The sequence below is a fragment of the Euprymna scolopes genome, chromosome 7 (genome assembly GCF_053919585.1).
Source record: "Euprymna scolopes isolate OS-2025 chromosome 7, ASM5391958v1, whole genome shotgun sequence".
Taxonomy (NCBI): Eukaryota; Metazoa; Mollusca; class Cephalopoda; order Sepiida; family Sepiolidae; genus Euprymna; species Euprymna scolopes.
The window spans coordinates 30302272-30329326 of record NC_136488.1 but is presented as its reverse complement, the minus strand read 5'-3'; positions in this window follow the sequence as shown (position 1 = coordinate 30329326).

Below are 27055 nucleotides of genomic sequence, written 5' to 3'. Positions count from 1 at the left end.
GCATAACTCAATCCAAAAACTTATGAATTCTTAGCGTATAATTTGTGTTATTAAAATATATGGGAAAAATATAGTAGGGAAACAAACGTTGATTAACTCAGCTTGAATGGAATATTATATGTATATATTCAGATTTGGTGACAAAAGTCCATATTCGAGTGGTACTGACTCTTCGATTGTTACCCATTATTGGGCATCAGTATATAACTATCTTGTCACTAATGGTTATTACCATCAGAATACAAATAGTTTGCTTATTAATATAATTAATTGTTACAGACTTACCTTCGGATATTATGGGTTTTTATGTAGTTTTATTAACGAACTTTAAGTTGGTTTAATGTTGCAATTTACATGAATGTCTTATTCTAAGCAGTAGATATTTATACGTATATTCATACACCTAGGGTATCACACACACACACACACACACATTTATATATACTAGCCTGAGTGCCTGGCGTTACCCGGGTGTTAGGTGTGTTGAGCAAAAAAAAAAAGGTAGTAGGCAGACAGACTCGAACCTATGATGCGAAGGCAGAAAAGAAAGTGGAGGTGTGTGTAATGGTGTTGATTGAGCAAAAAGAAAAAAAGGGAAAATTGCGAGCAAAAAAAAAAGTGGTAGTAGGCAGGCAGGTTCGAATCCATACCTTGGAGGAAAAGAAAGTTAAAAAAAAAAAAAAAAGTGACGCATCAGCTGTTGTGCCCATCGCCAAACCGAATCGAAACCAAAAATATAACTCTCAAAAATTATCATCCTTATGCATTTAAAAACTTAACATTGTAAAAGTTACAAATGTATATTTGGGCATGCGTAGAATAGCACTTTACGCTTTCCAAGTTTCAATTATTTTTAAAATTTTACTCTTCGCCGCTATTTTTTACCGGTTAAGATCCAAATCGAATTTGTTACACAGGTCCAAAATACCCTATATGTCAAGTTTCAAGTCTGTAGACCAAAACTGGCAGGAGTTTGGTAGAGACCGTTTCTTGGACAAACAAGGTCATATATAAAAATAAAATGAAGATTTTTATAAAAATGAAAATCATAATTACATAGCTTGGTTTGATGGAAAAACCTTTAGGCATTACAAAATAGAAAAAAATGAAAAAAATAAAATATTTCTCCCCTGCAGGCATATGCAAAATATTTAGTTTTGCAAAATTTTCTTTAAAAAAAAAACCAGCTAAAAATAGGTTTTATATTTTTCTTTAATAATTGCTGACTGAATTAATTCAAACTAAGTTTAAACATGTGAAAATTTTAAAAAGATAAAAAAAAATGTCAAACAATTGATTATCATTCGAATTGATATTCAAAAAATCAACAGAAAAAAAGGGGGTTTTATTTTGTAAAATAAAAAATTTGCATTAAATATTTTTTCAAAGTGACTTGCAGACTTTTTGAAGTCTTATCAAGTATTTCAAAGAATTTCAATAAATATGTTATCCATTTTATTTTCGTGTTTGCACCTAAGTGTAATCGAAAATGTTGAAGTAGTTAGTGGCATGGGCTATGAACTCGATTTATCTGCATCCCCACGAGAGCAAAATTTATTATACAGTTGGTTTTTAATTTGTTAAAAATGCAACTCCCCCAGAAAAGAGCAGTCTATATCCTGACAAAAATTAAAAATTGCCTCAAATCATAGGTATGACCATAAGACATTTAGTGGTGAGGCCTCATTTGGGAGCTGTTGGAAATGTGGAGTTGCTTCTTAGTTAACATTGCTTCCAAGTCCGTTTTTACCTGCATTGGTAAAGAGCATGTGGTGCTACCAGATCAGACTGTCTGAAGATACTGGCTTCCTGACCAAAAACACACCAAACATCGATTTTATTGTTTTTTTTTTCCTTTCAAAACGTAATCATGTTCTGCAAAGTTGAAAACAAAACCAACAAACCAAAAATTGCCTCAAATTAGGAGTTTATCTCCTTTAAACCATAGTTGAACATTGATTTTTACTAATGCATCAAGACTTATCAAGGTTACAAGCCTCTCGAGAATAAATGTTAATGTAATGGATGGATTGTCAGTTTAGTAGATTTTAAATGAAGGGAATTAACGAAATTTGATTATTTAAGTCGACAATTTGTGATAAGTCGGTGTTAATACTGAATTTGAAGACAACCGTGTTGTAGTCTGCAGGTAAATATGGACTGATTGTTAGTTAAAATATGAAGAATATTATGAGCAGCTTGAAAATGATTGATGTAATGAACCAAGTTCGAATTGCGGTTCATGACAAGATGTGTTAATATCAGATATGAAGACGATCATGTTGTCTGTAGAGAAGTGGTCTCGAGGTAATGTTCTACAGATGGGGCGCTTTTAAGAAACTCTGTGGAAATCTGGTTCACCAGTTCAGAATGAGCTTTTATCTTGGTTTCAAATGCAGCTATTGCATCACTTTTTCTAATAAAATCTATAAATGTATCTTTCATCATTTTATTGTTGAACAAGTCTAGTAGACTAGACATTACAACTTTGGCAAAACAATCATGCAGCACACGATACATATGTACAGTTATAACTTGTCTAAGAGAAAGTGAATCCTGTTGTCAACAATACACCATCTACTTAAAACACATGTGTTCTATGGTGTCAGTGATCAAGATTTTGGGTTAGTAGTGTAGTACAGTTGAAATAGCAAGGCCAGTTAGCAAGGGAGGGCCAAGGAAAATATGGGAAGTGATAAGCATAGATTTGAGAAAGACGGATAAAGACCCGGACAAGTATAGAGTAGTTTGGATTAGTTTCTAAAATCCGTCTTGCCAAACTTTCATAAAAAATACTCGACTAGCTACATCCGCTATATATAATTTCCCCCACTCTTTATCTGTGCTTATATCTAAATGCAGATTCCATGAACAAGGTTTGTTTGCCCATCTATGAAACACTGTTCCACTTCCAGATTGAATACAACATAGTAACCTTCAAATCCAATGTAAACAAGTTCTTGTTGAACTGTCCCCATAAATAATCAAATTCTACCCAATTAACACCAATAACGGTTACGAAATTACCACCTTACATTAATTAACCTTTATACTCGGGTGGCCTTCGGGCCTTGATAAGTGGTGACCCCCCCCCCCGGCCCCCCAAAAGTCCCAACATGTAAAACAGGTGTTAAACCAAATATGATCATGATGCCTGCTGTTTGGTGTTACGCATATAGACAGAATAAGATCTAAGGAGGATCTTATCTTGACACTATAGTAATGAGTGCAGAACATGAAACCTCAATGGTATAATCACATTTAAAAAAAATTGAGTTTTGAGGTTAGTGGAATACACACACACATAAAACAATCTAAAAACACGAGTGTTTTGAGGCCCTACATCTCCTCTGTGTAGCTTGACTGTTTGGTACACTTGCATAATTTGACCCGGATTCTCAGGAATTCCTGTCAAGCATGGATTGGGTGAGACCGGCAATCATCATTTTCAGCCGAGCATTGTTCAAATGTTGAAATGCTAAATCGACTTTTGATTTTTTTATTTACATCACCGACAAGGAGGGTGTTATTTTATTTTAATTTTTAGTGACTGTACGAAATCGCAATGCCGAAACCCTCCTTCCAATAATAAACAAATATATTCTGCCAGTGACTACAGTCGTATATCTGACTGTTGGAAGTGCTTATAACAAAGGAGAAGAAGGATTCCACTAACCACCTGACAGTAAATCATAAGTATGCATTTTCGTAGACCCTGTGACGAATGCAACAATGAACCACGCCGAGAGGATGTGGAAAGCAAGCAAAACAAGCAAGAATGCGGGACCAACCAGGGACTTCTGGGTACATATTTACTTGGATTTATGTGGAGAGACAAAAATTCGGAAACGATATTTTTGTCTCCATCATAAATCGCACTTCCGAAAGCTACCCGGTTCTTGAGAGCTTCCTTCCATTTCCTTTTACCCCCATCTCCTTCCCTCTTTGCCGTCGATGGCCGTTCAACAATTGACTGAAGTAAAAGATTCCTAAGGAAATATCATCTCGAGAAAGTTCTTCCACCGACAATGAACAGCCGTAAAATAAATAAATAAATAAAATTAAAAATATGAAGTTTTTTTGGAAAAAAAAAAAATTTCCCGCACTTTTCTCTAACAATTTACACTTTTCATAAACATATTTTTACGCATTTTCTTAGAAAAGAATCTATATATATAAAATTTCTGTGGAAACCCTCCCACTCCAACAAAAAACTTGACTGAACAAAAAAATCTTGAAAAAAAAAAGAAAAACTTGTACTTTACACATAACAATTGATTGTTAAAAATAAAGTAAACCTTTCATCTTTTCTTGAAGAAAAAAAAAGCTTTCTGTTGATAAATATTTTGCAAAAAAAATAAAAATAAAAAATAATTTCAGTCCTTTAAATGTAGGTTTTTGTTATTTTTGATTATTTGCATTTTTTCCGGATTTTCTTTTTTTAATTAGTCTGCGTTTGTTACAACGCTCGGCTTAAACCAATAATTGCTGGTCTCATTCAATCCACGCTTGACGGGAATTCCCGATAATCCGGGTCAAATTATGTAAGAGTACAGAGTATTTCTAGGATTCGATCATATGTTTTATGGTCTAGTGTGTTAACCGTTATGCTACAAAGTTCTAGATCACTTTACGTGTTATTTTTATCGCTTTTTAACTTGTATAGATTTTTTGTTTATTTTTAAATGAAAATATGATTAATAGCGTCTTCAACCCTGGTGCTGGAGGTAAACGTTTTTCTTGGCTGATAGTCAAAGACTCGAACTTTGGACTAACCACTAAGGAGGCCGTCTTATTAGCAAGTACAAAGTATTGGGACTGCTATATTGCCATTTGGTTAATGGACTCTAGACTATGCAATAGCTTCTGGTGAGGCGTCTCAATGCGATATTAGTGGGTAATTGTTACGGCTTTACCTTATCATGATCTACAAAAAATATTTCTTCACTTCTTTTTCTTCCTTAATTTCCCTCTTTGTCCTGCTCTAACCAAGTTTGTCGACCTATTCCACAAATCCTAAAACTCCAGTAAAATTTTCAGAAAGAATACACAATTAAACCCAAAACTCCAACTACGAACATAGACCCCCACTACCATGTCTCCTTCTCTATCAAGGATCTACGTTCCAACATTCTAGAGGTTGAAATCCAATTACAGGGACCAAACCAGACCTATTCTTCCTAAGTGAAACTGGCGCTGGACTGACTATTTCCCTAGATGAGTTCGTAATTAAAGGATATTCTAATTTAACATCTGAATCTGACCCTAAAGATCGATATGGGCATGGAATACGTGCTTACATTAAAGATGGTTTTCCATGTGGGACATCTCCAGAGCAGACCCTAAATTGCCCTATATGTGCTTTCAGGTTGCACTTGCATACACCACTGCGTTTATATTTGCCCTCTATCGCCCCCATAACAGTGGAGTTACTATCTTTAAGAGTATATCTGAGAAAAATTGACCACATCCTGTTTGCTCAGCCTTCGGCTAACATTCACGTGTCTGGAGACTTCAATGTTCACAATGTGGAATGGTTAGTCCACTCAAATAAGACAGATGATGAGGGGAGGTTCTGTCACGATTACTCCATTGCTTATGACCTAACTCAGATTGTTCATAAAACCACCCGTGTGCTTGACACTGGTAGTCAGTATGCAAGTCTCCTAGACCTTTTTCACACAACTTGCACTGAGCTACGTTCGTCTTCTGTTCTTTCCTCACTGGGATCTTCCGACCACTCTGTTTTCTCCAGTAAGATAACAAAATGTAATAAGTCCTCAGACGTACTTCTCCATCATACAGTATATCGATACTCTATGGCTGACTGGGATAGCTTCTGTACATTTATATCAGATCTACTTCTTCGTTCTATGTTTAAAAAGAATGTGTCCTCCGTAGTATCAGACCTGGTGGAATGATTAATTGTAGGTATAAATTCCAGCAAAATCTCAACAGCCACCCGTGGTTCTCTCCAGAATGTGCTGCTGCCATTGCATACAGAAATCACTTTTTTCATTGCTTCCAACGTAATAGATGTACCGAGACTAAAGCCACCATCAGGACTACCAGCAACCTCTGTAAAAGAGTAATAAAGAACGTAAGAGTTGTATGCTCAGTCTGTCAAGTCCAAACTAGCTGAGCAGCGGCTTGGATCCCACTAATTTTGGCAAATAACAAACAGGATGTGTGCTCTATCCCAGCTATCTTCAATGGATGTGAGGTAATCTTGTCAACATTGGACAAAGCCAAAAACTTTGCAGTTATTTCTACCCTATGCGATCATGCCTGCCACCTCCCCCCCCTATTTCCTCCTGTGTCTGAAAACATGCTATGCGACTTACAAATATGTGTGTGATGTTGCCAGGCAAATCAAAAAACCTCGATTCCAGTAAAGCATGTGGTCTTAATGCCATTCCTATTATAATGCTCAAAAAGTCTCAACCAGAACTAGCTCCCATACTTACAAAGCTATTTAAGTATTGTCTTAAGGATAAATGCTTCCCAACACCCTGGAAAACTTCCTCAGTGTGTCCTGTACTTAAAAATTCAAGTGATCGCTCATCTCTCTCTCAATGCAGACCAATAAGTCTCCTGTGCGTCATGAGTAAGTTGCTAAAATTTGTTAAATAGAGAATTAGTCAACCACCTGAGAAAAAATAACCTTCTCAGTGACATGCAATATGGCTTCTATCCTGCTAAATCTACAGCAGATGTAATGTTATATCTCATAGGATTAGTGAATCTTTCGATGGAGACTTCCTTTCTAGAGAAATTATCCTTGGCATATGAAAGGTTTCTGATAAGGTATGGCATAAAGGCCTACTCTACAAAATCCCCAGCTACACTATAGCAAGAAATGTCTTTTCAATTATTAAATCATTTCTCTCTGGTAGGTTCATAAGAATAGTGGTTGATGAGCAGGAACCAGAAGCTTACAGTATGAATACTGGAGTCCGTCAGGTGTCCATCCTAGACCCAATTCTCTTCCTGATCTACATCAATAATCTCCCGTATCACATCCTAAGATTATTTGTAGACATTTATGCTAACGACACTACCATCTATGGCAACACTTCAAAAGCAGTAAATGACCAAGTTTTCTCTGATTCTCTCTTCTCTGATCTTGATCACGTGGTGCAGTGGAGAAGGAGGTGGCTGGTTAATTTTAATGCATCTAAGACCAAGCTTAAATCTTTACATCATTAATGCTGTGATCCCCATATGGCATTGATCGAAATAAACGGCTCTCGTCTTGGGGAGACTCCATGTTTTGAAAAAACTTCTAGGTCTGATCTTTACTCCTGATCTGAAATGGAACACATACATCAAATCCGTTGCCAGGGTTGCTCGGAAAATGATGAGATTGTTCTACTAATCCAGTAGATATTTCACTGCTGATGCAATTCTCTACCTGTATAAGAGCCAAGGATGGACTACTGTTGCCACATATGGGCAGGAGCTGATTGTCACGGCAGGATAAGCTGCTTCTGTATTTAAAATAAACTTTATAGCCTAATGGAAGATGCCCTTTTCTCTTTCCCGTAATCTTTTTCCCCACAAAAGAGGCGTTGTCAGCCTGTCTCTGCTTTATCGTTATTTTAATGGCAAGTGCTCGTCCAAGCTCCATTTTATGGTCTCTCTTCGCCAAATTTTCACTAATACCACTATCAATAATTTTCCCCACTCTTTATCTGTGCCTAAACCTAAATGTAGATACTAAGAACAAAGCTTCTTTCTTAGAACTGCACATCTGTGGAACTGTTTCGTTTTTCTTGCTTTCCAACTGGCTACAATATGGTTGGCTTCAAGTCCAGCATGAATAAATTCTTGATGAGCCATTCGCTTAAGTAATCCAATATACCAAATTTCCACTACTAACGATGACTACGACATGTTTTCCTTGACCACTGTACACTCATTAAGCCTTATTCTCGAGTGGCCTCCGGGTCTTAAGTGGTGATTCCTTTGTAAAAACTTTGTAAAAACGAAAAAAAAAAAAAAAACCTTGAAGATTATGGAAAATCTTTTTCTGTAAAAAATCGTCCATATTTTTTTTTTTTTTTTTACGTAAACAAATAAACAAATATTATTCCAATATTTATTATTTTATTTATGAAACAGTTATCTACGAACATGCGTGTTTCGAGGTCCTTCCTCTCGTCAGTGTGTATGTGTGTAACAGTTGTGTTATTAGTGTTCAGTGTCGATTGGAAGGGGAATGCCGAAGAAAACATGAAAGGAATTGACAAGAATAGATTTGATAGAAAGAAGGAAAAATAAAGAGCTGGTCAAAGATAGAATACCTTGGAAGTCAATCTTTAAAAGCCGTCAAACACATGCCAGTATGTAAAATGGATGTTAAACTGAATGTGATGATGCTTGGTCGATGCTTTGGACTGTCATAATCATGGTGGAAAAACTACCGACTGCACCTAAAATGCGTATCTCATCGTCTGAAATCTACTAACTACTTTAGCTAAAGTCTTGTAAGTATTATCGATCCTTAACTGACATTTTGTCTTTTTTTCTACTCTATATAAAAACGAAATAGATGTAATAGTGTTATATGCATGTCTTGACCTTTTAGTCAAGATCAAAGTGTAGTATCTGTTCCGGCAGATGCTGCACTTAAGATAATCTGTACCAGTCAATGGAGGGGAAACCCTCTATACTGGGACAATTATTATTTTTGGTAACCAGAGTGACCCCTTTTAGGGGAGCTGGTTTTTACCTCACATTAAAAACGGCCTTGTGCCTAATTTGCTCAGTGGGGGAGCAAATAAACACCATCTCGTTAGAATGAAAAAACAAAAAACAAAAGAAAAAACTATGAAATAAAAAAAGCCGAATATTTCAATCATGCTGGTCAGGCTTTAACAATAAAAAAAAGTACAGACCAACCAGAATGTAAAACCTTTTCAAGTTAAACTATACTCGTTGATTTTTAAGTTTCAGTCCATTAGTAAAAACTTCTCATAAAACGAAAATAAACAAAATAGCTCAGAAAGTGTATTATGTATTACATGTGAAATTAAAAATGATAGTACACCAAACATTACGCAAATTCATCCAGTAATATTATTTTGAAAAGGAAACTTTATTGGTGAAATCACTATCGGCCATTTTTAGGCTTCATTAAAATCAATTTTTGATTTTAATTTAAAGCTTAACAAAGACGATCTCTATCCATGTTAAGGATTGCTTTCTAAATTTTATTTTATTAAAACAAAAATACCGTATGAATTTGCATAAATATTGGTACACGATCCTTTTTAGCCTAACAGGTAAGTACACAAAGTTTGTAGAATTTTCTCTTTTCGATATTTAGAGGTGAATCGGGAAAAGCACTCGCTATTTTTTTGCCACATATCCTTTAAAAAGGAATGCTTATTTATAATTTAAAAAAAAAAGATAATCTAAAGTATATTAAGCTTTGAATAGCAAACATACATAAGGAAATCATATGCAAAATATTAAATGGCCTTTTGCCACACTAGAGTTGTCCGATTATAGGGTGTCCTGCAAACAACTATAAGACAGAAACCTGCAAATGACATATATGGCGTATTCACAAGTAGCCGGCTTGTAGGCAATGGATGTCACCGTTTATATCGATGGAAAGATTGGTTTTTCTTGACATTTCTTCAAAGAAAAACGTATTATGCAGATTCGCGAATTTCACAGAAAGATTTTGGAGTTTAACAAGATACACCTGAAGAAGATCATAGGTTACATCAAGCGAAACATTGTGAGATAACACTCAACATTAGAACAATAGTGGGAATAATGCAAACTATACAAATAACATAGTGTACATAAATTTGAGATAGAACTATTTATGTGAAATGAAAATGTCATTTGTTTTTATTGACAAACATAAGAGACTGGCATGCATTCCGATGAACAGGAATAAAAAATGGCTTCAAAGACGCGGGAGAACAGAAGTCTTAAAAAAATAGAAAAAAATTCAACTCCACCGAATCGATCCATGTTCTGCATCTAACAAATGAAGGGTGTCAAATATGAGATAAATCTAAAATTAAAAAAACAAAAACAAAAAAAAAACAGGGATGCTGTTAAGGATTAGACGATTTTCATCTAACATTACTTAGATCTACTGCTGAGAAAGGCTTTGAAAGTCTAAATGAGGGACAATGGAAGAGAGTGAATATGAAATTACTATGGAGCTAAGTTGTCATTGTATTTTTTTTTTTTAAATCGATATGGTTTTCATTTAAATTTTTTATGTAGATACAATATATATTAACAGAATAAAGCTAGATATAGATTAAACACACCAGATCGTAAGAGATTGTGATAACTTAAGATTTTACTTTGTTTTTCTTTTTTGTTAATATTGTGTGAAGTATTATTTTTCATTAATTTCTTTTTTATTTTTAGTCATGGCTTTTTTGGGGGATATTGTAACATATCTTAAGTGATACAATTTGTTCTCAATGTAAAGTACAAGAAAATATAGTCTTCTTTTTTATATATGAATTATTTACTTAGATGTTGCTATCAATAGACAATTTCTCCTCCACTAATCGACCATAATTATAAATAAAAACTCGCATAAAATCTTTTTCAGGAAAAATTTTGTCACTAACAATTGTTGGAATATTTTTTAAAATAAAAATGAAATGTCAAAATTAAATTAAACTGGTATATCCTTCTCTCTGCCTCTATATTCATATACTCTTTTTGGTATCCAATCAAACATAGTATTAAACTGTATTAATATTAAATAGCGGGACTCATTCATATATAATATATTGATGTTGGGATTCCCTAGATGTTCAGTGTAAATAGACGCTCTGATATTATCGTAGCTTTTTATTAAGACTGCTAAAGTATTTATTTTACCTAGCACGAACGCCCGGCAAAACCAATCGTAAAGTACGCTTAAATATGATATTTTAATTCTTGTAGATTTCTTCTTATTATTATTATAGAGTTAATGTTCTATCGATTTTTATATATTATAAAGTTGCGATTTCAAAAATAAGAAAAATATATCCATATGACTTGGGTGCATAAGATTGAATCGAAACCGAAAAAAAAAACTTGTGAAAAAATATATGTATATATATTTAACTTGAGTTCCTTCACTTATAATCGAAACCAAAACTTATGAAGAATTCTTGATAAAATTATTTATTTAAAAAAATAGATTAATGGAATGCTACCAGCTATAATCGAAACCGAAACTTATGAAGAATTCTTGGTAAAATTATTTATGACAAGAAATGGAAGTGCATAACAATTAAACGACCCGGATGTAAGTGTGACACAGAAGATAATACACATACTATCGTATTAATATATAGATTCCAGTGATATTATATATTCTTTCCCATATTTTTAGTCTCTCTTTATTACCTAAGACTGTTTAAGAGAAATATGTAGTGATAAATTCATATAGAAGGGCGCAATGGGGCCAATAAAATACAGTGTAAATGGATTTTTAATTGATTGCTGAAAATTATCAGATAATTCAATAAAAAGCGATTTTTTAAATTAAATTATTTTTAGCGTGCAGTCTCTATTCGTATATTAATTACACTTTGTGTATGTGCAAGATAATTCCCTATAGACTTCAAAAAGTTTGGACCGATTTAAAATAAAAACAAAAACAAATCACCAAATTACCCGACGATCAGGTGTCATCACCAGCGTCTAGATTATCGGCCTGCAAGTCCGAAATATTTTTAGAATCTCATCGTTCAATCAAATTAACTCTTTCGTTTTTGGTGCGTCCGCGTGCGCGCAGGGGCAAATGCCACGTACAGGTGAGACATTGAAGAAATTAAAAATCAGTCTTGATTCAACCTTCGACAGAAAAGGATTGTACTGAATCCAACCGAATGCCTAAAAAGGGGCGAACGGAACTAAAATTGAGAATCTTTATTTCTATAAAAAAAACACTTTCGAAAGAGAAAGAAAAGCAACCGTCTAATTGCCTCCTAAGACGTAAAATAAATCATTTTATCATAAGAGTGTAAAAGTCGACTCGAAAATGGAAATTATCTTATCTCGCAAAGATAGGAATGGAAAGCAGGCGCGCACTTGCCGGTGTGGGTGTCTCCCCACGAGGGCAGGATGCAGCATAAGATTATCCATTGAGACAGTGGATTTGACATTTTATTCGCACATCGAGAATTCAACACATTCGAGGAAGGCATAAGGCCATATTATCTGAACATCGAGAATTCGACATATTTAAGGAAAACATAAAAGCCATATTACTTGAGCATCATGCATCCAACACATTCAGGGAAAGCACCATGCTCTTATGTATTTCAAAATTGAACGTTTGCGAACTTTATCCATCTCGATGTACAACTAGGAGAATGATTGCTGAAGAGATTATCTTCCTTTGTTTAATCGCGATAACGTTATCAGTTGTTTTAAAAACTTGTTGGACTGTTTTCTTTTGAAATTGTAATTTGGACTTTGAATGACTTTAAAATTGGCGTGCATCAACGCACAAGGTGACTCGTCTTTTAGTGGCTATGAAAAGCTTGTCTCGACATTGCATCCTGTAATCAAGAACTTTGAGTGACTCTCATTTCTCATCTTTATCATGATTTCTATTATTCGCTTTTTCATTCTTTCTTTTCTCTTCTTCATAACAGTTGATTTTTATAAAAAACAGAAAATAAAAAAAGTGTATACAAAATGTAATTTTGACTACGGATCCATGTTCTCCTTTCATTCGCCTCTGTCGTTGATATGTCTGCTTCGTACTAACCTAGCATTTGGCAATTAATTGCTTTGATTGAAAAATGGTCGATTTCACTGATTTCGATAACAATAAAGGTATTAGAACTGTTAAAAATTTGTTGATCCTCATTGAATTCCGGAAAACGTCAAATCTCCTTGCCAGTCATTTATATAGTGGTGAATGCTCTGACGAACTACAAGTACTTGTACCCCTAGACACAAATACCCCCGACAAACCCGACAATCAGCTATATCCTACTCCTTCACTGTAGAGATCCCTAGATATAAGAAAGCCTTCTACCCCAATAGTTTATTCCCCAGAATTGCTAGACTTTGGAACTCCCTTCCGGGATCCTGCTTTCCCAACTGTACTGACATGCAGAAGTTCAAGTGTAATGTGAACAGACATCTTGCCACTCATCTCCCTTCATAATATCCCTGCAACTTATGTCCCTGATAGTAGCTCCCTGCTTCAAATTGACACTGTGCCTTGTTTGGGGTGAAAATTGAATTAAAAAAAAAAACAAAGTTGAAAGTGTATAAATTATACTTAGAATGTCAATGACCGTTTAGTACAAAATAAACGATCTACTGATGGTCGGCCATGGCTACGAATTTAGAATAGTGGCGTCTAAGTAAGGTAATCTAATATCACTCTTATTTAATTGTATATATAATTGAGCAATTAAAATACATCACACTAAGCTTTGATCGATTTTAAAATGGTGTCTCTCTGCTTTTTTTCTCAATAATTTATACCATTTTCATGACACTTCAGTTAATATTTATAAAACTGACAAATAAAAATTATTACGGGAAGAAAAATATAAGGCAGTACACATTTTTATATATTTTCCTTCAATTTTATTTTGCCTGTAGTTTTTATTGCTGCAGTTAAATGCAAATTTTTTTTTGCATGCACAACAATGCATAAAAAATGGTGAAAATATTGTCTTTGTATTAAAAAAAAGTCCAATCTGAAGATTTCACAAGATCATATTTCATCCCTGAGCGCTAATAATCTTCATTAACAACTAGTGGGACCTGTGAAAATTCCACAGCAAACTCTTTCATGTATAATATATTGATACTCGCATTCTGTGGATGGTCAGCATAAATGGAGATGCCCTGAAATTATTGTAGCTTTTTTGTTTAAACTGCAAAAGTATTTATCAAAGCTAACAGAGACGCCCGGCATAATCCAGTTGGAAAATACGCTTCAATACAATATTTTAATTTAGGAATATTTCGCATCTATTATTATAGTCAATTTTTCATAGATTTTTATATATTTAAAGTTGTGATTTAAAAAAAAATATCCATATGACTTGGCTGCAATAGCTTGAATTGAAACCCAAACTTATGAAGAAAAAAATTATATAAACTTGACTTCCTTCAGCTATAATCAGAACCGAAACTAAAACTTATGGAGAAATCTTAGTAAAATTATTTATAAAAAATAGATGACTTGAGTGACGTCAGCTATAATCGAAACCCAAACCAAAACTTATGAAGAATTTTTGATAAAATTATCTATTACATAAAATGGATGGTCATAACAATTAAACGACAGACCGTCAGAAGAAAAAAAGATGTAAGCGTGACACATGCTATCGTATTAATATATAGATAAGAGATTATATTACGTTATGTAATATGTTAAAAGACAAAAATATCTATCTATGAAAGTGAGAATGTGTAAGGACACTTTTCAACCTATATACTCCACGAATTTCTGATCTGAAGCTTCTTTATGTTAAGTATATGTAGGTTTCCAAACACTTTTTAAAGCTCGTGTCAAGCTGGATTAATGATTATTGCACTTGACTCATTGTCTTTAGGTTTTGGTTTCGATCTCAGCTCGGGTATATTTTTTTTTCTTTTACTTTTTTTTTTTTACATTGTGTCCACCACTTATCAAGGCCCGAAGGCCACTCAGGGATAAGGGTTATTGCGTGTACAGTAATCAATGAGATAGTATTGCAGTAATCATTAGTATTGGGTGTTTAGATAGTGTCTTACTTAAGGGGGCAGTTTCTTAGGAGTTTATGTTGGACTTGAAGACGTCCAAGTTGTAGTCAGGTGAGAAACAGGCAAGCGGCAGAGAGTTCCACTGGCGTGCAGTTCTAAGAAAGAAGCTTTGCTCATGGAATCTACGTTTGGATTTAGGCACAGATAAAGAGTGGGGAAAATTATTGGCAGTAGTTTCAGTCAGACGGGTGTTTCTCCTGAAAGATTGGCGAGGGGGGGGACGAGGGATTGGAGCTCAGACGAGCACCTGCCATGAAAATAACGATAAAACAAAAACAGGCTCGCAACGTCTCTTCTGTGGGAGAGAGGTTGCAGGGAAGAGAAAAAGGCATCCTCCACTAAGCTACAAAGTCTATTTTGTACTCTGTCAAGGCAGGATAGGCTGTTTTTAGCAGCTCCTGCCCAGATGTGGCAGCAGTACTCCATTCTTGGACGTACTTGGCTTACAAGAAATGACCTGTTCAGAAAAAAAACAACATAATTCATGCATGTACATGTCTCAGTTTCTGTATGAATTAAAATATATTATGCATATTTTACAACCGGGCGACCGGCTAGTATGTATGTATATATATATATATATATATATAAGATGAGACATGCTGGCGACTGTGGAAAGTTGTAAAATGTTTTTGACTCCTGATGGGGGTAGTTATTTATTTGCCGCCCACCTCTACAAAATGTGGCACAAGGCCGGAAAGTGGGGATCCAGCAGGCTCCCCTAAAGGAGGGGCACTCCTGCAATTGAAAAAATTGCCTGAGTAACCCCGTCGGCATTCCGCGTAGGGGCGCCTCAGGCAGTAAGCAATGAACTTACCCCACCGGAAAACCCAGTGGCAAGGCCTGGGAGGGTGGACCTCCTAGGTATTACCCAGGCGGCGTACCTCAGTCCGACAGGTGCTGAGCCGGTTCCCGGACCCTCACCTATTAGGCTGAATGTCAAGTGACGAATCCTTGACAAATACTACTAACCTGTCTCCCTACAGCCGAAGCCACTGGGAGACCTTCCCCATCAGACGAGTGGTGGGGGTATGAGACGAATGGATTTGCTAATCATTTTTATAACCAACGGCTGTGCTAAACAACCAATGCAAACTTTTAAAAATTATTATAAAAATTGTTGAATTTTGGATTCAATCAGTTCGCCGTTAACTACTGCATGGACCGCATTTGATTCTTGGCCGCCATCTTGGTTACTGCTCTGAACTACGCCGCCATCTTTGTTCAACACAATATCTCAGAACTTAACAGGTTAACTACGCCACGGACCGCATTTGATTCTTGGCCGCCATCTTGGTTACTGATCTGAACTACACCGCCATCTTTGTTCAGCACAATGTCTCAAAACTTAACAAAAGTTGTAATATATGGAGATATTGAAAAGTCGAGTACGGTTGACCATATTTGGAGGGGAGGAAACTATCTATCCTTGTGGGATAAAATAAAAGTTATAAACAGAACGGTGGAAAGTAAGGCGTCTCACAAAAGCAGCACCTATGTTGGCACATTCTAAGTAGGAAAATGAAACAAAACGTAGACAAGGTTTTTAATTAAATACAATATGGGAATCATTAATTATATAGCAGATTAGAACTCTTAAAAATAAAAACGGGGATCATAGTGGAGAACAAATCGTGAGACAGATTAGTTTTATCCTACCAATCGACATTTGGGCAACGTCGGCCGTGGCCATTCTGTCCAGTACGAGAGGACCCATGAGATTGGAGCTACGGTTCGCGTGCTTGCTTGCTCAAACGAGCAGCAGGGCTATGCTGCTGTGCGTGATAACGGCTGAAAACCTCTAAGCTGGAACCACGACCAGTGGCATCACAGTATTACAAAAGGCGTAACTTTCCGTTCCACTGGAGTCTGCCATAATGGTCGTCGTCACTTGTGATGATGACGGCAGTGGTGGTATTGTCAGTGGTCTTCGGGGTGTTGTCAGATCGTTTTCGTCGTTGCTGCTTACACAGCGGCAGGCACAAATGGGCCAACCAACTCGGCAGGAACGACCGGCAGGATGTTGCCATCGCTCTCCTATGTTGAATCCCCTATGGAGTGTGAGACGATTGTGAGGGACTGTTCATAGACCACTTGACTTCAGGCTCGGGATAGCATACTTAGCAGAGCAACCACCACACTGTGATTTACTGAGACTAAACCCTCAACCGACCCAATTTATCCTCAGCAAAGGACGACCGTCTGACCGATGGGTTAAACAAATGAACACTAAGATCTGGGAGATTGGCACACCAATCTTTTAAAAATCTATTGCTTTATTTACCTTAAAATTTGATATGGAGCAATTTTTTCTCTACTATGTTATATATTTAACTTATTAAGTTTACAAAAAAATAATGTGCTAATGTTACTCACTGTGTTGTCGAGAATATATATTCCCAAATTCATAACTATTCGTTTATTAGTTTAGGAGATTAATTTTTTGCGGGTCAACTTTCTAAAATTGTAAAGCTTTTAAAAAAAATAATGTGGCCATGTTACACATTTATATTCCAAATTTTCTGATCGGTTGATAAAAAAACTTTATGCATGTGCATTCCCTAAATGTTAACATTTAAAAAGTTAATTAGTTTAGAAGATTACCATACACCCTTAACGTTAAATATAGAGAGAAGATATCATTTAATTAAAACTCGTTACTGAAATACTATCTTGACAATTTTAGGTCCTTTTTCCAAACGTAGACAATATGGTCGGCAAATGATTACGTTGCTTGCGAAATGCGACTGTCGGAAATATGAAATGAAATACGTTTTAATAATTGATGCGTCAATTTTGACTTGTTCTTTGTTTTTGTTTTTTATTGAAAAACTGAGACACAGCAACATTTTTATCGAGAAAATAATAAAATCATTACAAATGGAAAACTAAACGAATCTCTTGATGAAATGGAGCTGTCCCTCCACCCACATATATATATATATCAGGTGCCAATTTAGATTTAAATTCTTCTGAAATAATTATTCAATATTTAAGTTATAATTCTTGTGTAATTTAAAAAAAAAAACTACATAAATTAACGAATCTCTTAATTAAAACATTTTTTTAAAGTAGTCACAACTTTTCTAATGCTTTCATTGTTTATTCAAATTCTATGATTAAACAGATGAAGGAATCTCTTGATGAAACTAATAAAGAAAAAATATTGAAAATGTTTTCTCAATCATTAAAAATCATTTCTCTCCGATAGGCTCATAAGAGTAGTGGTAGATGGACAAAAATCAGAGGCCTGCAATATAAATGCTGGAGTCCCTCAGGGGTCAATCCTAGGCCCAACTCTCTTCCTAATCTACATCAATGATCTCCCTAAACACATACTTAAATCATTCGTTGACATCTATGCTGATGACTCGACCATCGACGGCAACACATCAAAGGCTGTAAATGACAAAGTTCTCTCTGATTCTCTCTCCTCTGATCTCAAGCGCGTGGTTCGGTGGAAGATGTGGCTGGTTACCTTTAATGCATCCAAAACCAAACTCCTATCCTTACATCATCAACGCTCTGATCCCCATCTGGCATCAATTTTGATGGATGGCTCTCGTCTGGGTGAGGCCCCGTGTTTTGACAAGCTTCTGGGGTTGACCTTTACTCCTGATCTGAAATGGAACACGTACATCAAGTCTGTTGCCAAGGTCGCTGGAAAGATGGTGGGATCCTTCTACCGCTCCAGAAGATATCTCACTACTGATGCAATTCTCTATCTATATGAAAGCCAAGTACGTCCAAGGATGGAATACTGTTGCCATATCTGGGCAGGAGCTGCTAAAAACAGCCTATTCTGCCTTGACAGAGTACAAAATAGACTTTGTGGCTTAGTGGGGGATGCTCTTTTCTCTACCCTGCAACTTCTCTCCCATAAAAGAGACGTTGCGAGCCTATCCTTGTTTTATCGTTATTTCCATGGCAGGTGCTCGTCTGAACTCCAATCTCTGGTCCCCCCTCGCTAATCTTTCATGAAAAACACCCGTCTAGCTGAATCCACTGTGAAAAATTTCCCCCACTCTATATCTGTGCCTAAATCAAAACGTAGATTCCATGAACAAAGCTTCTTTCTTAGAACTGCACGCCTGTGGAACTCTGTTCCGTCTGCCTGCTTCCCACCGGACTACAACTTGGATGTGTTCAAGTCCAATGTGTACAAATTCCTAATGAACCGCCCCCTTAAGTAAACACTTCATCAAATCTCCACACTAACGTAATGTACTTGCAATAACCCTTATCCCTGAATGGCTTCCGGGCCTTGATAAGTGGTGATCACTATGTAAAAAAAAAATTTAAAAAAAAATGTTAAAACTCGGAAAAAAAAATTCAAAAAAAGAAGACTCAAAAGAAAGTCCAAAAAAATATACAAGCACTATTAAAATGTATTTCGTTTCATGTTTCTGAACGTTGCATTTTACAAGTCTCGTCACCTTTTGGGGGCCATGTTATTTGTTTCGAAGTATCACCTACAATTGTGAACATTGCTAAAATTTGTGTTAGTAAAATAATTTCTGACAAGGCATCATAAATTTCCTTTTGACTTTCTAGCTGTTGTCTTTATGCTATATCTTAGTATATTTGGATAGCATTTTTTCTCTAATGCATGTTTCATTGAAGAGCAGGGACAATTTTTTGTCTGTTTGTTTCTCTTAGAATCCATTTTTTTCTTTTTGGCCTGCCAGTGTTCAAATATTCAGTTCGAATGTGAACAGAAATCTGCTGTATTTGCGAACGTTTTCGACTTGCCTAAGTCATTCTCAGGCAAGTGATGAAATATAATAAAAAAAACAAAATGCGTTATTAAGTTTAACGAAAAGACAATTAAAATTGTTTGAAATATTTTTAAAAAGTGCCATGTACGTTTTTAAATGCTCTATACGAGAATGTCTCCAAAAATAACACATACGTCGGGATGACTAGAACCAGTATCTCTCGCCGACTAACATGCCACCTATCTTCCCCGAATAGCTCAATTTACCAACATCTCACAGCACACGACACCCCCAAAACCGAATTTAGAGATATACTAATTAAAACACTGCCATTTTACCTATCTCACACTGTGAGCTATGCCTCCCGATTATTGAAGCCCCACTAATCCGTATGGAAAACCAACCATCAACCAGATTCAATACGAAGGGGGCGGCACGCTTAAGTTCTTTTAAGTATTTTAACCGTTTTTCCATTAAACTCACTAATGCAATCTTTTTATTTTATTTCCTCACTCGCCTGAGGACAACTTATGTAAGTCGAAAACGTTCGCAAATATGGCAAATTTCTTTTCACACTCGAACAGAATGTTCGAACACTGACCCTCCAAAAAGAAAAAAAAGAAAAATGGATTGCAAGAGAAACAAACAGGAATTGTCCCTGCTCCTCAACGCTATATCTTGTAAATCCATTTCCAATTGTGAGAAAATCAAGAGCAACTTTTCAATAAGTATTCTTAAAATGGATCTCTGCAGATATATTCACCACTGTTAAATCTGTGGTCTTGTCCACCTCACTTCCTTCTGTCAATAGGTCAGTTATTTTGTCCACTTAATATTCTTTTCAATGTTTGTGCAGCATTTCTGATCGGTTGTTTAGACGATGGCTCTGACCTTAATAAGCAATAGTTTCAGGCTACGCTGACATATTCCCATTTGTATTTATTAGTCAAGCAAATAAATTCCCTGCAAAGATCTGCAGGCTCCAGTCTCATTTGCTCAAAGTAGATCACATAACAATTCTTTCTGCTTTCCAGAATCAAATCGAAAATCAATTATGTTATTCACGGTGACTCGGAATCTTCAAGTGTCTTTTACCACTAACTTCTCAAATCATATTTCTCTGTCTTAAAACTTGTTTTATCCAAAACTCGACTGTTTCTAAATGTTTGTGATGAGAAATAATTGTATGTATTATTTGGATTAACCAGACTAATGTTCTCATTTTGAGCGTTATTTGCACAGCATTTCGGTCGATATAAGCTCCGACCTTCTTCAGCTAACCTAAATACAAAGCCTCAGAAATGGAGATCTAAACCCCACTTCTTTATCAAACATGGTCGCTTGCATCCTTGAAGAAGCTCGAAGGTTACATCGATCAAAACGTTATGCAAAGATGAGAACATTGGTTTATGTTTCTAAATTTTTCAGGTGAAGATTGATTATTCGTATTTGGATTCTTTGCACTACTATTCTCATCTTGAGTTTTATTTTCCCCGTTTCAGTCCATGTAACCGCCGATCTCCTTACTGTATCTTTCTGTTGAACTCAGGAATCTTTCTGTTAAACTCGGGAATCTGCACAGAATTTAGAACAGTATCCTTTATTTAATTCACAAGGGGTAGCATGTTCTCGTCTGTCAGCCACGACTGGGTAGAAGTTCTACGTAATTCGCAATTGTAGTTTTGATTGTCGCCTGTACTGAAGATTGAACCTTCAACTTTCAGAAGAGTGTAAGGTTACAACTGAATTTTATGAAAAACTTTATCCATGGGTCTAGTATGAATTTCAGGAACTTATTTTGTTTCTAGATGTACAATCTTACTACTTATTATATATCATTATTTATTACTACATGTCATTACTCTCTCTCTCTTTCTCTCTCTCTCATATATATATATATATATATATATATATATATATATATATATATATATATATATATGTATCTGTTTATTATACAAACATTAATGGTTACGTATGTGCATATATGTTTTGGTGGAGTTCCAATTTAGAGAGATCTACCTCGTCAGACCAAAGAAAGAAATTGGTCTGACAAGGTGGGTCTCTTTAAATAGGGACTCTACCGAAACATGTATGCACATATGCAGCCAATAATGTTTGTATAATAAACAAAACATATACCTGCTCTGTCCTCCATTAAGCACTCTTTAATAATCACATAGGTTTCACTGGATTTACATCTAGGAATAAAATCATTACAACAATTATACATATATACTAGCATAGACCCAACGTTGCCAGAGATTGAATGAGGATCAACAAAGTTGTACACTTCCAATACTTTTAATGTTATTTAAATCTGTGAAATCGTCAATTTTTCAATCAAATCAACTGATTGCTTTCTCTAGTTGGGAACCCACTGCTTCCTCACTGTCACTTGGTCCACAATACATTGCACGCTACATTGCACTGTAGAGAACCTTGTTGATTTTATGAAATTATTTTTATATAAAAGCTTGAATTAAAATTTAAAATATAAAAGTCAAGTATTATAGTTTGATTGTGCTCTTAACAGAAACATTTCGAATGCGGCCCTGTCTTATCAAAGAACCTACTATTGTTTTTTTTTATATGCTGGGCCCTTCTTTTTATGCAGTGATAAAACTTCTAGAATGCATTTGTGATGTTAGGCTGTATAAAGATGTTAACTTTGGTCAAGATTGTACTGTTCCTTCTTTAATCTGATTTTTTTTATTATCGATTTTCCATATTTATCATTCTGATAAAAAACCTATCTAAGAACAGAAAGGCAAACAGCTTGCTAAAGATAAAATCGCCATTACATAAAAATGTTAATTGTTTAGTGTTGACTATATAAGATTCTGTGAAGGAGAAAGTAATATTTTACAAGGAAAATGTGTGTGCTGTAGAAAAAAAATGTATGACTGTTAAGGTTAACCTAAGAAAAGAGTTATTTCCCTCCAACGGATTAAAAGTGATCGCTCTTGGTCTGAGAGGTAAAGGTGAGTCCGCCATGAGACCTTGAGACACACACGTGGCTTCAATCTGAGAGACTGGCTATTACACAACGAGACATGGAGTAGGTAAGTACCGCCACTGGACCATCTGTAAAAAAATTAAACATCCAATGTAGCAGCAAGTGCTGAGAACATCAACCTGAAAGAACAGTTGAAAATGACTATACATTATGGCCTGACATAGTTATATGGAATAAGGCTGAGAGAGTAGTAACCTTGGTTGAAGTGAGTGTCCCTAATGATGGAGGTCTGAACAGAGCTGAAAGAGAGAAACAGACCAAATATCGTCTCATGTATGATATGAGCAGAAACTGGAATCTTAAAGATATATCAATCATACCATTTATTATAGATGCCACAGGGCTTATAAAGAAGAATCTGAAATCCTACCTAACTAATATTCCTGGTGAACCAAGTGCAAAAGAGATCCAGACAATTGCACTTAAGGGAATAATGAGGATACTAAAGAAAGTAGGGCAATGTTGGCAGCTGGTTTGGCTGCCTCATACCCAGCATTGCAATCTTCAAAGAAAGGGGAAAAAAAAAGAAAGAAACTATCATTGCACATCTAGTGATTAAAGTGTCATAATTTTCATCATACTTTATTAAATATATTTGTAAATAATAAATATCTTTGTTGATGCATCATTTTAGGAGGATATTACAGGGACACCTATTTTAAAACCTGTAACAATAACTAAGATAGAATCTATTTTATTATGCACTTGTTGGAAGTCCGGTGTTGCCCGGTCATACAATACGCTTAAACATATTTTTATTTATGCAGATTGCATATGTATTATTATAGAATCAATCCTCTATTGAATATTATATATTACGAGAAATAATTTGCCTGGCGGACTAATTCGCAAAAAAAATTTTTTTTAATAATTATGATAATGTAGTTCATCAACTTCCATCCGTGTTTGTTTACAATATCACATCAGCTGATATTTGAGCTTAACGATGAATGCCCTGGAAAAGTCACTTCTGATTAATGTTTAGTTTTAAAATATGCAAACAAAGAAATGATTTGCGGTTATTTTAAATGGTACCTCTTCTTTTATCGTAAACTGAATGCATTAATAAGAAAAAATTAAAATAAAATGCTGAGGTACACCTGGATCATCTAATTGGTAGTCGAATGCTCTACCACTTAGCTATATCTCCAGATGACAGTGTTTTTTTTTTTTTAAGAAATGATTTGCTGAGATTTTTTTTTAAGAGATGATTTGCTGAGATTTTTTTTTAAGAGATGATTTGCTGAGATTTTTTTTTAAGAAATGATTTGCTGAGATTTTTTTTTAAGAAATGATTTGCTGAGATTTTTTTTTAAGAAATGATTTGCTCAGATTTTTCTTGAGAAATGATTTGCTGAGATTTTATTATCGCTCTTTAGCCAGTGTAACATAAAATATTTCCCTGTAAAAATTTGTTTATATCTATAAGAAAGAGAGACTATTTTTAAGGTTGGATTTTTTTAGATTTTCGATATTTATCGGATGAATTTTTGTACAAGAACATTGCCAGACATATAAATGACCTTTGTGTGAAATTTGAAAAAAATGGCCTCAGCAGTTTCGGAACCTATGAAAAAGAAAATCACTCACAAAGTGACTTTTCTATAACAGAAATTAATGTTCACTTTTTCACACCCATTCTAACCAATGAAAGTCTTTCATGATACAAAACTATCAAACTGTTATGAAGAAGCTATTTCCTTTTGTGTTAATGATTTAGGAACAGATGTGCATGGCGCTATTGCAAAGATATGCTTTCGACTTGATACCATTTTTATTGTTAGATGTATTTGCACCTCCTCCCCTCATACATACACTGAAACTTTTGAGAATGGATATGAGAACAAATGTACATAGTGTTGTCGTTGTAGCGTTACGCTTCTGACTTGATACTCTTTTGTGGTACAACAGGGATTGGACCTAGTAATTCACTCCTGATCGTCCGTTGATTTGTTCCCACTTTCCTCAATAGCAACACATGGATTTTTTTTTAATTTTGCACAAACATAAGTCATGGTGAAAGTAAATTTTTGCTAGAACGAATTTTCCGAGATAACACTGATTGGAGCAATTATAGGAGTAAAATTGCCTCAAAATCATTCATCCATTCCTACCTTTCTCAATAACCACTCCTCGAAATTTTTTTTTTAATTTTGCACTAACATTAGTCTTGCTGAAAGTAAATTTTTCACTCATGGAGTGAGACCCGACATGCTCGGCTTGATTTATTTCGGTCTGCATCTCTCTCACCTAGAATATTTGAGAATGGCCATGTTATACTGATTTCTGGTAGCATCAATTACCCCAATTTTTAATTAAAGTCTTTGTTCTCAAAAAACATCTGATAACACTTCAAAGGCCGTAAACGACCGAGTTCTCTCTGATTCTCTCCCCTCTGATCTTGATCACGTGGAGCAATGGAGAAAGAGGTGGCTGGTTGATTTTAATGCATCTAAGACCAAGCAGATGCATATCATTTTCTTTTGCAGGCTACATATGAAACACCCTGTGTACACCTTCTGTCAAAAATAATAGAAAAAATATCATGTTTCACCCGTGCTTGTATTAATAACAATATTCATATAAAATAATATTTAAACTTTGAAAGTTAAAAACAAATAAGAAAACGTCTCAATCTGTAAAGTTTAAAATAAAGATTAATCAATATAGAAAAGAAATTAAAGAAAAAACCGTTTCGTTTTGGAAGTGATGAAGGAGTTTTTACTGAATTAATTCAAGACGACAAAAGATATAACTTGATATCTTTTATGCTGATATTAAACACTTGAAATGGTTTTTACTCTAAAAGTTTTGGGTACCTGGAGTTGATATATATTTATTTACAAATATATGCACATTGGCCTTTATGATAGATGTGAGAATTTCGTGAAGCAGTTCTCAAATGACTAATAATTTGTGAATATTTTCTGTAATTTAATAATATATTTAATAGCAACATATTTGATAATTTTGTGTCTTTATATTTTAATAACCGTATGTTTGGCAATTTTGTATTGTTAAATTTTATATTTTGATAGCCATATATTTGACAACTTATCTTTATATTTTAATAGCCATATATCTTAAAATTTTGAATTTTAATAGTCATGTATTTGAGAATTTTTTATTTTTAAATATATTTTAATAGCAATGTATTTTGTAATGACTATATAATATTTTATAGTCTATGTAATATTTCCTGAATTATTTAATTTTTTTTTAAATTATATATGTAGAATGACTATATATATTGCAATACCTATATGTTTCGTGATGACCGTATATTCTAATGATAATAGAACAGTTTCTGGCATCTGGTCATTGTCTTCAGCATGATTCCTTATTGAAATAGAACCCAATATTGGTTCATAAGTTCCAGCAGGCATGATTGATCTCTTCGCATAACAAAAATGAATAGATAAGGTCAAGCGAATGACAAGAACGCACATTTAATAAAAAAAAAAAGGAATGTTATTGCAATCTGTGGGAGGGGGACATTGGCTATTGAAAATGGAGAAAGGAAAAAGAAAAAAATACTGTTATATTAAAATCCATTATTCTTTATGAACGTCACACTTGCTAGAAAGGAAGAAAGTGGTTATTATTTCTTCTCCTTTTTAAAGGAAAAGCCAATGATTCTAGTTCGTATGTATTACAAATTGTGAGTGAAATCAACTCTGGGAAAGCAACTAATGTGTTTATGAATTTTTATATGGAAGATTTGTTTTTGCCGTTGTTTTGTGGTGCGTGTTGGGCTTTAATTTATACCGTTCTAAAGGTAAATACAATAAAAAAAAAAAAACATTCGTTCAATTATAGGTTCGAAATATTCAGAATGGTCATTACAGTGTGAACGTTATTGACACTAATGCCAGTGTCATTGAAGGATATGAAATTGGTCAATCACACAGGCAAACATACAGGGTGGAACGATAAAGTTGTCGCCCTAAAGAAAACAACACTACAGCTTTATTTTAAAACTTTTATTGAAAAACTCAATTCATGTAACTTATGTAGTAAAATTGACATCTATTCAATGTAACTGCCTTCAGCCTCAATCATCGCCTCGATATGCGTCTGGAACTGGGAGTATGCGTTTTTCACAAATGCAAGCAGGAGCTCGGTGGATTGTGGCGATCAGGCTGACTTATGTGTTTTGGGAAGTCATGTTGATGTTCTTGATGTATGACTAAACGAAGTAGTCTAGAGGATTCAGGTTGGGAGAGGAAAAGGGCACGTAAGAGAAGGGTACACAACCGTAGCACTCCTTGTGAAGACAAGTCTGAGTCTCTTTGAACTTGTGGACCAGCGCCGAGTCCTGCTGCCACACCTAGGGTCTGCCAGTGGCCACCTGATGGCACTAGGGGATCACCACATCCAGGTATACTTTGGTGTTGACTTTCAAGCTGACTTCGAAAATATGGGGTGGCATGTTTTGCCCCTCACTTAAAATCACACTAAAGACCATAATCGAGGCTGGCAATTTTGTTAATCACCCTGGGCACGTCCCTGTTATTTGTGAAAATCTAGGAATGTATTTTGAGGGTGCTGGCAATGG